Below are 14,326 nucleotides of genomic sequence, written 5' to 3'. Positions count from 1 at the left end.
TATCCCTGAGAAAAGACACATTTATGCATGTCTGACTTCGAACGTAGTCTCTGTTCAGATCTCAAGGTCTTTGACGTGTTTACATGCTTGCTTTTATCCTCCAATATTTTGCTTAATGCTTCTACAGGATATTTAAAGCAGAGCTTTATATTTTTAGACTTAAATTTCTATTGGCTACGTTGGTTTGGCTGCTTTCAAATGTCCCCTGAGTGGTGAAACAAGCTTCAGAATCTGAAGCCCGTGAAAGCAATGGGAAAGGAAATTTAATACAAAAGAAAACAGTTACCTGTTATAAGGAAAGTCACTTGTTTGTTTTTTCCTTCTTTTGGACTCCACTTGGTGAAATGGGTGTTACTATAAATACTGAGGAGTAATCCCTCATCAGAATGGGTGATCCAGCTGTTTCTGTTGCTGCTAAAAGCAGGTCGTGTGCTGATTGCAATTGTGATGAAAAGGCAGGAAAAATTTTCCTAAAACAAGTAAAATCCATCATTTTGAAAATAAGACCTGAAGAGAATAACTCTGACCATTACCCCTAAAGGTATAATGATTCCTTATATGTTTCCATCTACCTTTTCTTTTAAAGGAAAAAAAAATGTGTCCTAATATTGAACTTTTTGCAAATATTCCTATTTTTAAAGACCAGCACAGAAACTCCCTAATTAACATTAAAGCAGCTTGAGGAAGCCGTTAACTCTGTTTTCTATTCATTCACCTTAGTTAAATAAGTAGAATTACTTCCTCCAGAACGATTACTGTTATTAATTTCTACCTTTTTTAAACATCTACTATTCATTAAGCCACTTTGCAAAGTGTTTAAAATGCGTTAGCTCATCTAATAAATAACATGAGCCAACAGCTGTGTGAAGAAGGTACCACTATCCCCATTTCATAGCTATGGAAACTGAGACTCAAAGAAAACTTGTGTAAAACTTTACAGCTCCTAAGATTTGAATCTTAATCTGTGGGACCTCCAAGCCTGTACTAGTATCCATTAGGGCAAAGTGACGCCCTTAGCTCTTCATTTCTGCTCATATAAATATTGTAACAACACTTAAAATATTTACCTTCCCTCCAAGGCATTTTGTCCTGGAAGAGGGAAAAGAGTCTGAAGGAATATTATTCGTAATAATTAAGCTCATAAAACAAGAAGGCAGATTTGAACCAGTGACATAAAATCTTTAAAAACCAAGGAAGGTTCTGTGAGACTAACTGCACACATACGAAGAGTCTTGAATGCTGAATAGCAGCCACTGTAATAAAGAAAAAAATTCTTACAGAACACAATGATTTTTTTCGTTTTTTTAAAACTTTCTTGAATTTCCCCTTTTTTATATCACAGCTTTATTGAGCTATAATTCCAATACTATAAAATTCATCTAAAATGTACAATTCAATAATTTTTAACATGTCCACCAATCTGTGCAACACCAAGGAAACATTGTACCCACTAACAGTCACTCCCTTTTTCCTCCACCCCTCCCTTTCCCCCATCACCCTTAGCCCTAGGAAACCACTAACATACTTTTATCTTTAAATATTTGCCTATTCTGAGCATTTTATAGAATTGGAATCATATATCATGCAGCTTTTTGTGTCTGACTTCTTTCACTCAACATAATGTTTTCAAGGTTCATCCATGTTATAACAGGTATCAGTACTTGGTTTCTTTTTATAGCCGAATAATATTCCATAGTATGGATAAACCACATTTTGTCCACTGATGAACATTGGGTTGTTTCCACCTTTCTGCTATTGTGGCGATTATGAATGATACTGCTGTGAATATTTGTGTACTTTTTTTGTGTGGATGTACGTTTTCTTTCTTTCTTTTTTTTTTTTTTTTTTTGAGGCTTTGTTTGCTTTTAAGTCATTCTTATCTTTCAGAAAGATGGAATTCAAACATCTTCTGATGACTAAAGACCTCACGGAATTCTAAACTATAATCCATATCAATGCTTTACTTCTACTTTCTATGAGTTATAGATTAGAGACAGAGTAATTAGTTCAGATAACATTAGTCAGGATTCTTAGCCACTCATAACTTTCACAAAGATAGTCAACTGATTCTTTTCCAAGTGACAATGATTATTTGCTAAGTTATTTAAAACACTAAATTTAAAAAACACATGAAAACATTTGCATAAAATAAAATTTATTATTAAATTCTCAGATAGTAATAATCTGTATGTCTTATCTTCTTATCAAATATGCATTTTGGAAACACTACTTTTTCAATGGAACTAAATACTTGGGAATGTAAGATAAGAAGAAGAAGAAGAAGAAGAAGAAGAAGGAGGAGAGGGAGAGGGAGAAGAAGAAGAAGAAGAAGAAGAAGAAGAGAAAAAAGGAGAAGGAAAAGGAGGGAAGAGCGTGTGTGCCTATTTTTCACTTTTAAGTGCCGGTCTTGAGAAGGATTGTCTAACTTCCTTCTCTCCCACTGCTGACAAAGTCAAGACCTAACCTTTAACAGACCAAAGAGAGTGGCTCTGACTTCTTTTTCATTTAGTTATATGCTTCTGTTCATTAAAAGCTCAGAAGGTTTTGAAATTAGAAATAAGCACATAACTTATTTTCTGAAAGGGAAACCCTGTGGGTTTCTCCTATTGGTGGGCTATTTTCTTATATGGAATGAACAGCAGAGTTTATCTTTTGTCCGAGTTGTATAAAGAACCATGAAAATCATAATCCTTTTCTAAAATACAAGGAATCCAAAGGAAGGTTAAGAGTGAATTCTTGGTATTTCTAAATGATGACTTTTGTGGATCCTGAGCATAGTGTTAACATCCATTTCAGAATCCAACAGAAATTGCATCAGCTAATAAGGTAAATGAGGTTTTTAATAGTCGCTTCTCATCTCTGCACAAGAGGGCAGCCTTTCACCAAAACCAAGGAAACACTTGGGCAGGACATTTTGTTAATTTGTATAGAGACCCTTCCAATCCTAGAACTTCCAAGGGGAAGGGGCCTGTAGTGCAAAGAATGAAGAAGTTATGAGATAGTTAATAACATGCGCTGTCAATCCCAGAAGACATCTGCCCATCTAGATCACCATACAAATGTCTGCGGCTTCAGTGAAATTTTTCTTTATTGTTACATAAATGTTTGAATTTCTTAAACTGCGGTGGACAAGTATAAACTTCTGAAAATAATGCTAGGGATAAGGTATTTTTTAAAAAAAAAATCAATGAAATCAAATTGCTCCTGAAATCAAATTGCTCAACCTTAAAAGAGGGTATTTTTTTCTTATATCTCACATGGATTTTTTTTATTGGTTATCCCTAATCAGATTTTAAGGTTTTAGAATCAAATTGCCAAAATCAATTCGAAGTGAGTAATAATTCATATTGGGGCAATTATAAATTTAAATTATAGAACACAGTTGAAAAGATTTACCAAGAAATTAAGAGAAACCCCCCCAAAAAAGTTGTTATAATGCACACACTTTCAAAATAATTAACCACGCTTGACAGGAAATACATGATTTAAATGTATTATGATGGCATTCAGAATGCTATTTAAAAACAGGGCTAAGGTCAATTTGTCACACAGAAAGGTAAATGTAACCATCTTTTTGTCCAAAGCTTTGCAATAATATTTTCATGAGTATAAACTAACCACAGTCCCCCTTTTTTTCTCTTAAAGTTTATGGAACTTTCAACTAAATATTTCACAGGAAATTACTGTCTCCAAGAATATAAAGGGTTTTTATATGAAGGATGCTGATCAGTTGTTCTCCATGGATACAGAGAAGCAAACAAGCAGAAATTGGTTTAATATAGCAGGAGAGATTTCAATTGGACACAAGGCAGAACTTCTTGACTATCATGGTGATAAAGAAAAATTGGGGAAACCTTTTCAATAATTTTTCAAAGATAACTGTCAAAAAACAGCCAGCGAAATGGATAGGAGATGTCTTTACTTTTATTACTTATATTAATAAAATTGAGGACCAGACAGGGAAATTAATATAAACCTAACACTATTTCCACCATTTTATTTGTTTTTGAACAGAAGTAGTCATTTCATACTAGTTAATCAGCTAATAGTAAACAAGGAACAGCATTTCAATGTCCATCAGGTTTAGTTTTATAAATACAAACAAGCATATTTCCTTACAAACCCAGTTAAGAATTCGACAAACACCGGACTTGCCTTTTCCTCTAGATCACATTGACTTGGGGAAGGTAGGAGGGGGATAAAAAAGACAGCCAACATAAAGATGTGCTTTTAGCCTCATTTGCTCAACAAATTTTATTAAATTGAGAGCTCCTAAAATGTAGGGATGGCAGACGGCACGCACACTGCCTGGCACACAGTAGGATCTCAGCGTAGGTTTACTGAATTATGACTCCATAAATTGAATTTTTTTTTTCTGTTCCATTAGAGAATCAAACTCAAAGCGCTCTTAATTTCCCTAGATCACGGCAGAACTAGAGACAGAGCTCAAGCTAAGCAGCTCGACTGTTTGCAAAGTCCTTTCATAATCTATATAAACCTGTAACTACTTTTAACTTGCTCCTTAGCACACCGTACTAACCAAATATTTACAGAGTCTTACTCTACTGAGAGTAAACTTCATTTGGCCACAAATATTTGTCTAACATTTACTATGTGCTGGACACCGTGCCAGGTGCTGGAGACATAGCCTCAAACAGGGTAGGCACAGTTCCTGCCCTCCTGGAGCTTACACTCTAGAAAATGTAAGCTGTTAAGTTGGCAGTGAAACATTTAATTATTGTTTCTATAAGTGCTACAAAGAAGTCCAGGGTGTTAGGGAAGAACATAACGGTTGGGGTCAAGGGTGATCTCAGAACCTGTTAACAGTAGCAGAAAATGGTTACAGGATAGATTGGGTTGATATTGAGAATTGACTTTATTTTTTTTAAGTTTGTTTGTTTGTTTGTTTGTTTAGACAGAGTGAACATGAGCAGAGGAGGGGCAGAGAGAGTCCCAAGCAGGCTCTGCACTGCCAGAGCAGAGCCCAATGCAGGGCTTGAACTCACAAACCATGAGATCGTGATCTGAGCTGGAATCAAGAGTCAGATGGTTAATCAACTGAGCCACCCAGGAGCCCCCTGAGAATTGATTTTATAAACTGAGATCCAAAGGATGAGAAAGAGTAGCCAGGTGGGGAATTAGGGGACAGTATTGAGGGAAAGTTGTATTTCAGGCAGGGTGGAAGGGGATATGCAAAGACCTAAGTCAGGGAAAAGCATGGCACCACAGAAGGAAGAAAATAAAGGCAAAGTGGAAAAATATGGAGAAGGAGGGGAAGTTTCTGAGCCCAATCAAAAGAACAAACAAGGCATCAAAAAAAAAAAAGTGATGAAAGGTCATACTGAGGTACTACCTGCTGGGGAGAGACTGACTCCCCTTGGTCTCTCCGTTTTCAGTACCAGCACTATGCTTATCATTCCTCCACAGCATATTTCCATATGCCCACCACCTTCCTAGCCACTTGTCAGCTCTTGCTCACCAGTAAAGGGGATGTATATTCCAGTGCAGTTGTTTTTATGGAATTTACTTGCCTATGGAAGCATCCCTTTGAGGATTTAATCATAATGTGGAACATTCTCTATCAGGGCAATGCTGAAATAGGAGGCATAAATGGTGCATAATTCTTGAAAAGCCCATCGTAGACTTGGGTCTTTATAACAAATAAAAGCTCCATATTAAACTATAAGGCATTACACTTCTGTAAAATAAATTAAATAAACGGCCAGCAGGGGTGTTTTACACAATTTATTGGTGCCCTCTGCAGTCAGTGCTACATCTCATTAGTGGCTCTGTCACTCATGAAAAATGTGGCACCTATCAGCATCACTCATTAACTTAAAGCATGTGCCCACACATCAAATATATATTTTTTAATTATGGGAACATGCTATAAAGATGTGCACATGTGCCATGAACAACAAAGGGCATTCTAACCTCTCCAAACCTCTTCTGGATTCTTTTTCCTACCAAAATGGTGAATAAGATACTGTTCTCATCCTTTCAAAGTTTTTTTCTCTCTACCGACTTTTTCCACTTGCATTCATTGCAATAGTCCAGACTTTGCCAATTTTTTTCCTTCCTGACATTTCATTTTTAATTAAAAATGACATTTTAATTAAAAGGAAACATATGTAGAATAAACAGAATAACTCACCAACAGCAGAGACTGGGGTTGTCCTGTCGGCCCAGTTTTAACCTTTCTGGCTCATGAAAGGCTGTGCTGGGCTTCTCCACAACGGTTGCCAAGGCACATTCTTGACAGAAAAAAAAGGGAAAATTTTAAAAGATGCTCATCAAACCAAATTCCACCCACACCCAGAAGTCCCTAGGAAGTGCTGAGGGTGAAGAATGGAGATACTATACCCACTCCAAACTATACAGTCCAGGACTTTCAGGGCTGGGAAAATCAACCTTTCTTCTACTCAAAATATTAAAACTATCGTTTTGGTGAGAGACCCCAGTTTTACAACTTTTCATGTTTACAGATGGCCTGATTTGGCAATCTTAAATGTTAAGAGAATTAGAAATCTGGCAGGAGGTAAGCATAGCCAAAAGCAAAGTATTACAATTTAAAACCAACCACCCTTCTATGAGCAGCCGTGACTTAGGACAGTTTGCATCTCCCAGAGCCATCTTGCCTCTCCTATGAGAGCTGGTGCTGGAAGGGTCCCCTGGTCAGGGTAGGGGGTTGGGGGGTGGCGTGCACCAACTCTCTCCCTGGAGTGAGCTGAATTCCTGCACAAAAGCATATTGTGGTGTGGAAGGGAACAGCAACAAGACTGAACAAAATGACAAGAAAGAAGCCAACGATGGATGAACACTGAAGGCAAGTAAATGATTCTTTAAACAAAAACACCAAATAACATGAATTGGCCCATGTCCTCAGAAAACAGCATGAGGATGAGGATCAACAGGAATCACCATGATGACCCAACTTTCCCCAGATGTGGTGCACATTTTCTGACAAGCATAAGGGCATCAGGACAGATGAAAATCAGTCACGAACAGTCATTGTAATTATAACCCAGCACGAAGGGAGGAAGGAAAAGAATCTAATTTTGTGGCACCTCCCAGATGCCAACCAACTGCTTTCTCATTCCAGTTCAAAGAAGAATTCCATACATCAGTGTTATGGATTGAAATTGTTCCCCCCAAAGAGATATATTAAAGTCCTGACCTCCAGTGACTCAGCATGTGAATTTATTTGGAAATAGGGTCATTGCAGATGTGATTAGTTAATTTAAAATGAGGTCATACTAGAGACCCACAGGTTTTGGAAGGAGCATTTCATACTTCTGGCTCCCCAAACCATGAGATAATAAATTTGTTATTTTAATGCACTCAGTTTGTAATGGCAGTCCCAGGAACCAAATACCGTCAGATGCAACTGTCTTGGCATATTACAGAGGAAAAAGGAGGCCTAGAAATCCGAAACACTGTCTCAAAATCCCGTCGTTATTGAGGGTCCCAAATCAGGCTGACACAAAGCCTTACGTGCTTCACCATATGTTACAATGCCTTCAGGCCTTCAGACAGTTATCTAAATTAGAATTCCATAATATGACATGAGGAGTTCATGACTTTGAAACACATAAGCAACTAATATTAATGAAACAGCTCACTCCCCATGTTTTTTACCAAAAAAAAAAAAAATGATCTCGTTTGAAGAATAACCACACAACCACCAAACTGGATTCTTTTAACATGGATTTACTGAACTCCTATTATCTGTTTCTTCAGGTATTGCTCTAGGAAACTGCCTTCAAAGGTTTTTCAATGAATCGGGAAAGCATACATACAAAATTAGGTTACAAAGTGCCCTGGTGTCATGGGCAGTATAACAGAGTTATATACCTGATATATACTGGGGACTAAAGAACTGTCCAGAGTGATCACAAATGGGCTAAAATTCATTCTCTTAGATGTGCAAGCTATCAAATTAAATATGTATTAAAAGGAATTTTTATCAGCAATGATCATTTGTGAATAGATTTTTCAGAGAAAGTGTGAGAGAGATCTATATGAATATGTGAAGCAGCTGTATGTTCTCATTGCCATCAGCTGCCCAGTTGTCCCAAACAGGTTTGTGTATAATGAGAACCAGCCCACCCACCTCTGAACACAGATTGGATACTGAGGATGGAAACTACCCATTCCTTGCACACACGTGTAATTTATTGTTGACTTACTCTTCTATTTTCTTCATTAGTAAAACTTTGCCCTTCCTGAAGACTCTACCTCAGGCAAATAGCTTGATTTTTCATTATAGAAACTTCTGGAAACACATACCAAATTTTCCTTAGAAAGCATCAGTAGTTTGTGCCTTAAGAGTCTTTCAATTCCTTCCTTCAAAAAATTCTCACCTTGCTATTTCCACCAATCCTGAATGGTTGCATGGGGATCCTTACTTAATCCTATCAAGTCCCCACATTGAAACACATCTTAAAAGTTTCAACTCTAAATAAATTCAAACCTGCCTTTCCGTCCCTGTGTCCATCCCTGAACACTATCAAAGTTCTACTGAGAAGGTATGTTCTCTCTTACCCTAGTAAAGAAGTAATAAAGATAAATGGAATCATATTAAAATTTTTAAGTTTATTTGAGCAAAAATCGATTCAAATCTGACGGTGATCAAACCAGAAGTGATTAGTGACTAGAAATACTCCACCAATAGGAGCTAGGGGCAAGACTTTATAGAGAAGGGGTAGAAACAAAGCAAGGAAATTATGTGATAGGCTACACCTTAAGTCCTTGCATTATTTGGGAAAGCCTAGTTGGCTGTTTGTGATTGGTTGTCCTTAGGTCTTGATTTCTTGACCTTGAGGCACTTACAAGTTCAAGTTTCTGGTTTGCTTACATAGGTTACTAAGTCATTAAAGCCACTTCAGTCTAATGACCTTCTTGTTTAATTAATTTAACATAATAAACTAAATTTTATCTCAACAGGTTGTGCTAGGCTGATGATATTTGGGAAGCTAGTATTTAACAATAATAGTGAACAAAGAAAAGGAGACAAGTGTGAAGAGGAAATAACAACTTTAGTTTTTAACACACTGAAATTTAGGTGTCTGGGAAATAGCAAAGTAGAGAAGTCCATAAAGGCGGTTAAAGAGAGCTTAAGAGAAGGATTTGAACAGAAGATCTGGAGTCATTACCCAGATCACTCAAGAAGCAGGTGGAGCGTGATACAGAAGGAACCTGGGCAGAAACCTGAGAAGGATTCATTTTAAAAGGATGGGGTAAAGGAGAAAACCTCCCAGAAATGAGACTAAGAAGTAAAAGGATGGGGGAAAATATTTAGAGAATTAGCTATCATGGCATCCAACAGTAAGTAGACAGTATTTAAAAAAGTAAGGAGGGGTCCACAGCGCTAAATATTTCAGAAAGGACGGACACACACACACACACACACACACACACACACGAACACCAAATATGGTGAAATTTACCATAGAGTATCCTCCAAAGGAGAGCTAATTCAAAATCTAATTACTTATGAAAGGACCTTGACCTCTTCAAGACAATTTTATTGCATTGCAATGTACGTCATCAACTTTGGGGCACGTAATTTCAACCTCTCAGGGAAGAGTGAGCCCTAGCTGATTAAGAACAAAGTGGCTTTCATGACAATAAACAAACAAAAAATGTTGTTTCCTAGATTATATGATGCAAAGAATGGCTTAGTTTTAAATTTCTTTAAGTAAACATCAGTTTTCTTGGAGCTGTTTAATTATCAAACTTGTTCCACTGTATTACCTTAATCCCTGATCGAAATGAAACAACAATATGCTTTTTTCTGGTCATTTCATAATCATTCATTAAAACAGTAGGATCATTTATGCAAGCTAAATTCTCATCCCCAATCTCCCAAAAGACTACACGGCATGCATATCCGTGGCTGCTAAACAAAAGCTTTTCTCTTAAAGTCACTTAACTTCCTTCGGTTTTGTTTTTAAGCAAAGGGATTTATCAGGTTCTGGGCTTTGTTTTGCATTTGAAGCTTTATCAGCGTTAGATATGCTTGATTTGTTTTTCAGGCAGAGCTTCCTAGAGAGGTAAGACAAGTGACTGAGTGATTTGCCATCGAGGCCCAAGCAAGTTTGGGGTTCTTCAAGCTTTTTCTCCTTCTTTGGACGGGCAAACGTAAAGCACCCTGTGGATTTAAAAGTTAGATCACTTACTGGTGCTGGTATTATGTTGACACTGCCTGATTTACTGACCTTAGGAAATAATTTTGACAGCACACCAAATCATCTTTAGCAATCCTGGAGAATCAAGATCTTGTTTAGATGTAAATTGAACTCAATGACAACTATCCACAAACTACCCAGGACATCTAGTTGCATTCATCAATGTTTGATGAAAGAAAAAAGCTAACCAATCATTAAAAATCGTTATTGCCATCCAGAAAAATGCTAAATATGTATCTTCAAAAATAAAGATCACCATAAGCCAATCAAGAAATCATTGAGTTAGTAATTTTTGGCCACTCACTAAGCCCAAGGCATTGAACCAGCTGGTAGGGAAGAGAGGTGGAAGCGTGGTGAGAAAAGTGCTACATAAGGCTGCTTCTTCCCTAGAAAAGTTTAATTTTTTTTAATGTTTATTTTTGAGAGAGAGAGAGAGAGAGAACAGAACACGAGTCAGGGAGGGGTAGAGAGTGAGGGAGACACATAGTCCAAAGCAGGCTCCAGGCTCTGGAGCCAAAGTCTGATGCTTAACCAACTGTGCCACCCAGATGCCCCACCCTGGAAAAGTTTAGAATTGGAGTCATGTGGGACAACTGTTAGTTTGGAGCATGATGCCAGGTTATCTTTAATATGATTTCTTTTACAATGCATTTTAAAGTTCCTGTGTATTATACCACATACATATGTACATATAAATAAGTACCCAAAATACACACACTAGAGAACAAGAGCCCCAAGGGAATAGATTAAACACTCCATTCACCTTTGTATCCAAAATGCTAATCCCAGGACCTGGCACCAAATAATTACTTAAAAACAGTTGCTTGAAGGAATAAATGATTGCATTATTTCATTTGTGCTATTATTATAGTTGTTATGGTAGATATAGAAAAGATATTGAGGACAGTTAAGCAATTGGTTATCAATTACCTCCAGTGGGTTCTAGAGACCAATATCAATAAATCCACATCATTTTTCTTCAGGAACATTGCTTTTTCATGCTAAGTACATGTTGACTCTAAGGATGCTAATAATACCATTCTCCCCCCACAAAATTATTCCTTCCCATTTAGACTCTGTTTGTATTTTATATTCAAGAAGTTATCAATAAAGTTGCTACTAAGTAGCCTTATTTCGGGGCATTTTTAGGCTGTATAAAATGGTCCCTCCTTCAAAGTGCCAAGAGCTATTTCTGCTGAGGCATAAGCCACATTACAAGATTGTGAACAGTTTTTAGGAGTCATTACACTAAAAAACGTTATTATTTTTTTATTTAAAAATTTTTTTAACATTTATTTACTTTTGAGAGACAGAGAAAGACAGAGAGTGAGCCAAGGAGGGGTAGAGAGAGAGGGAGATACAGAATACAAAGCAGGCTCCAGGCTCTGAGCTGTCAGCACAGAGCCTGATGCAGGGCTTGAACTCACGAGCTGTGAGATCATGACCTGAGCCAGTCAGATGCTTAACAGACTGAGCCACCCAGACGCCCCTGAAAAACATTATTTTTGAATAGCATAGTGGAGTTTAAGTTTATACTTGCCTTCTACTTTCAAATTTTCAAGTACAAATGAAACAAATATAAGGCAGGGGGAAGCCCTAGTCAGACATCTGGAGTCCATTAAAGACCTTGTTTTCCTCTCCATGCCATGTGACCTCAGGTAAGTCACTTAACATGTTTCTTCAACTGTAAAACAGCATAATAATACCTGTTTCACATGAATGAGATGAGGTAGGTTGAAACTCATGTTTAATTACATCTAATTCATTTAACATTTTGCTGGTGCTATGTGAGAAGTACTCTCATTTCTGAAAGTGTACGTGCCAATAACAAGCGAGTCAAGCACTAATGCCATTGTTTTAATAAAGTTGAGATAACCAAAGTTACTTGAACCATAATATATATTATATATAAAGGTAATAAGGGAAATTGCTCAAAACTGTGACTTTTGTGTATTATAATTATATTGACTGGAGGAGTGTGTGCATGTGTGCGTGTGTGTTTTAATACTTTCTACACAGAAGGCACAGAGCCTAAAAGATTGCCAAAAATTTCATCGGGAGACCCTGAAGTGATATTGAAATGGGTCAAAGATTGAACAATTAGCTCAAGCTCTTCATTAACCAAGGGATCTACTTCATTTGTGATTGTGATCCAAAGAGGGAAGGAAATGAACTCACGACCAGGACACAGAAGGAAGTGAACCCAGAGAGTCCCTTCAGGGAGGCCAGGAGAAAGTGTTTAAATTTTTCAATGTTTGGCCCATTTCAATGTCACTTCAGAGTCTCCTGATGAAATTCTTGGCATTTTCCCCTGGACTTTCAATGAAGAGCGAAGATACTTAAAGAATTAAATAAATAAATTGAATTAAATAAATAAAAACTAATTAATTACAAGAAAATTAAACAAAAAATAGAGAGTGGAGATCACTATGAAGCCATGTTTCCTCACACAGTGGTGTCCAATCACTATAGCTAACAAAAAAGCTGCATTTTTGACCAATCTCCTATGCTGCTAACAGTGTACAAAGTATATCATGTAAAGGTGATTGCATCTTCAGTCTGTCTCCATTGACTCTTCCTCTCCAACAATCAGTCTTCACCTTACTCCATGCTTATTTTGTCATGCTTTCCTTTTAAAATATACCCTACAATTAATCTTACCCTCACTCACCAGGCCATCAACGCCAAACTCCTCAGAGGAGCAGAGCAGCTTTTGGTGTCCTATTCTTTCTTTAATTGGGTATAATTTGGAAAACACTTCCATGTGTTACTGCTTCAATGAACCACTTACTTAAGAATACCATTGGTGTTCTAATTATCAAGTATCTTTCTGTGTTTTTCTCACCAATTGTTCTATTTTATATCTCTCTGCATTTGACACCACACTCTTTTTTTGTAAAGTCTGATCTTTCTCATGGTATCAGGAATCCATGTTCCATCTTGGGGCTCCATGCTCTACTACAACCTCTAAATTCTCCACAGGGAGCAGTTGCTTCTCAGCAACAACCCTCTATCATGGAAGGAAAGCAAGAAAAGGTCTTGGTCAGTTAGGTATCTCTGAGTTACTTAACCATCTGTGGCTCAGTTTCCTCACATTTAAATTGGGGATAACAATAGTGCCTACATCACAGGCTTGTTACAAGGCCTAATGGGTTAATTTATGTGAAGTGTTTAGAAAAGTTCATGGCACCTAGCAAGTTCTATAGAAATGTTTGCTGTCGTTTTGCTACTATTCATGTTCCATAATGAATGTGTGTTGGTTCTAAGTCTTATCCTAGTCTAACTTGTATCATCCTTCAATATGTACCTGATGGGGTGGCCCCAGATGGAGTTGCAACCCAAGCAGATGGAGGGCTTTCTATCCCCAGCACCATGGCCAACAGTGAACACAACTTCATTGCCATCAAGCCTGATGGGGTCCAGCGCAGCCTCATGGGAGAGAGGTCATCAAGTGTTTTGAGCAAAAGGGATCCTGCTTCATTGCTATGAAATTAATTCAGACTTCTGAAATTAATTCAAGACCTTCTCAAGGAACAATACATTGATCTGAAAGACCATCCACTCTTTGCCAGCCTGGTGAAGTACGTGCAATCAGGACCTGTGGTTGCCATGCTCTGGGAGTGGTGAAGACAGGTCCAGCGAGCTTCAGGGAGACCACCCCTGAGGACTCCAAGACTGGGACCATCCATGAGGGCATCTTCATCCAAGTTGGCAGAAACATTATCCAAGGCAGTGATTCTGTGGAGAGTGAAGAGAAGGAGATTGGCTTGTAGTTTCAACCTGAGGAGCTGGTGGATTACAAGAGCTGTGCTCAGAATTAGATCGATTTCTGAGTGAGAACACACGTGCTGTGCTCACTCCATTTCCTCTCCCTCGCATGGGCAGGGGGCCCAGGCACTAGCAAATCCAGTTATTTTTAAGAATTTCCTTATAATCTGGAGGGGAACTCTTGGAGCTGGGAGTGCTCCTCGTACAGTACTCTGTGCTAGCATTAGATTAAAATGTTTATCTCCGTGCCCCAAAATGTGTACATGATGGACTATATGGAAACTTTCTTGAAGACCAACAATGTCTTATTTATGTATCTCACACAATGCTTTGCACACTGTAGGCTGCAAGTAATGTTACTTAATTGA

General features: G+C 37.7%; 1 pseudogene; it reads left to right on the top strand.

Moving 5' to 3' along the window:
* The first annotated feature begins 13,562 nt into the window (after positions 1–13,562).
* Positions 13,563–14,011, top strand: LOC102955479 (annotated as a pseudogene).
* Positions 14,012–14,326: the final 315 nt, after the last annotated feature.

The sequence above is a fragment of the Panthera tigris genome, chromosome C1 (assembly GCF_018350195.1).
Source record: "Panthera tigris isolate Pti1 chromosome C1, P.tigris_Pti1_mat1.1, whole genome shotgun sequence".
In the NCBI taxonomy this organism is placed as follows: domain Eukaryota; kingdom Metazoa; phylum Chordata; class Mammalia; order Carnivora; family Felidae; genus Panthera; species Panthera tigris.
The sequence above is the reverse complement of the archived record's forward strand: the minus strand, read 5'-3'. Positions and strand labels throughout refer to the sequence as shown.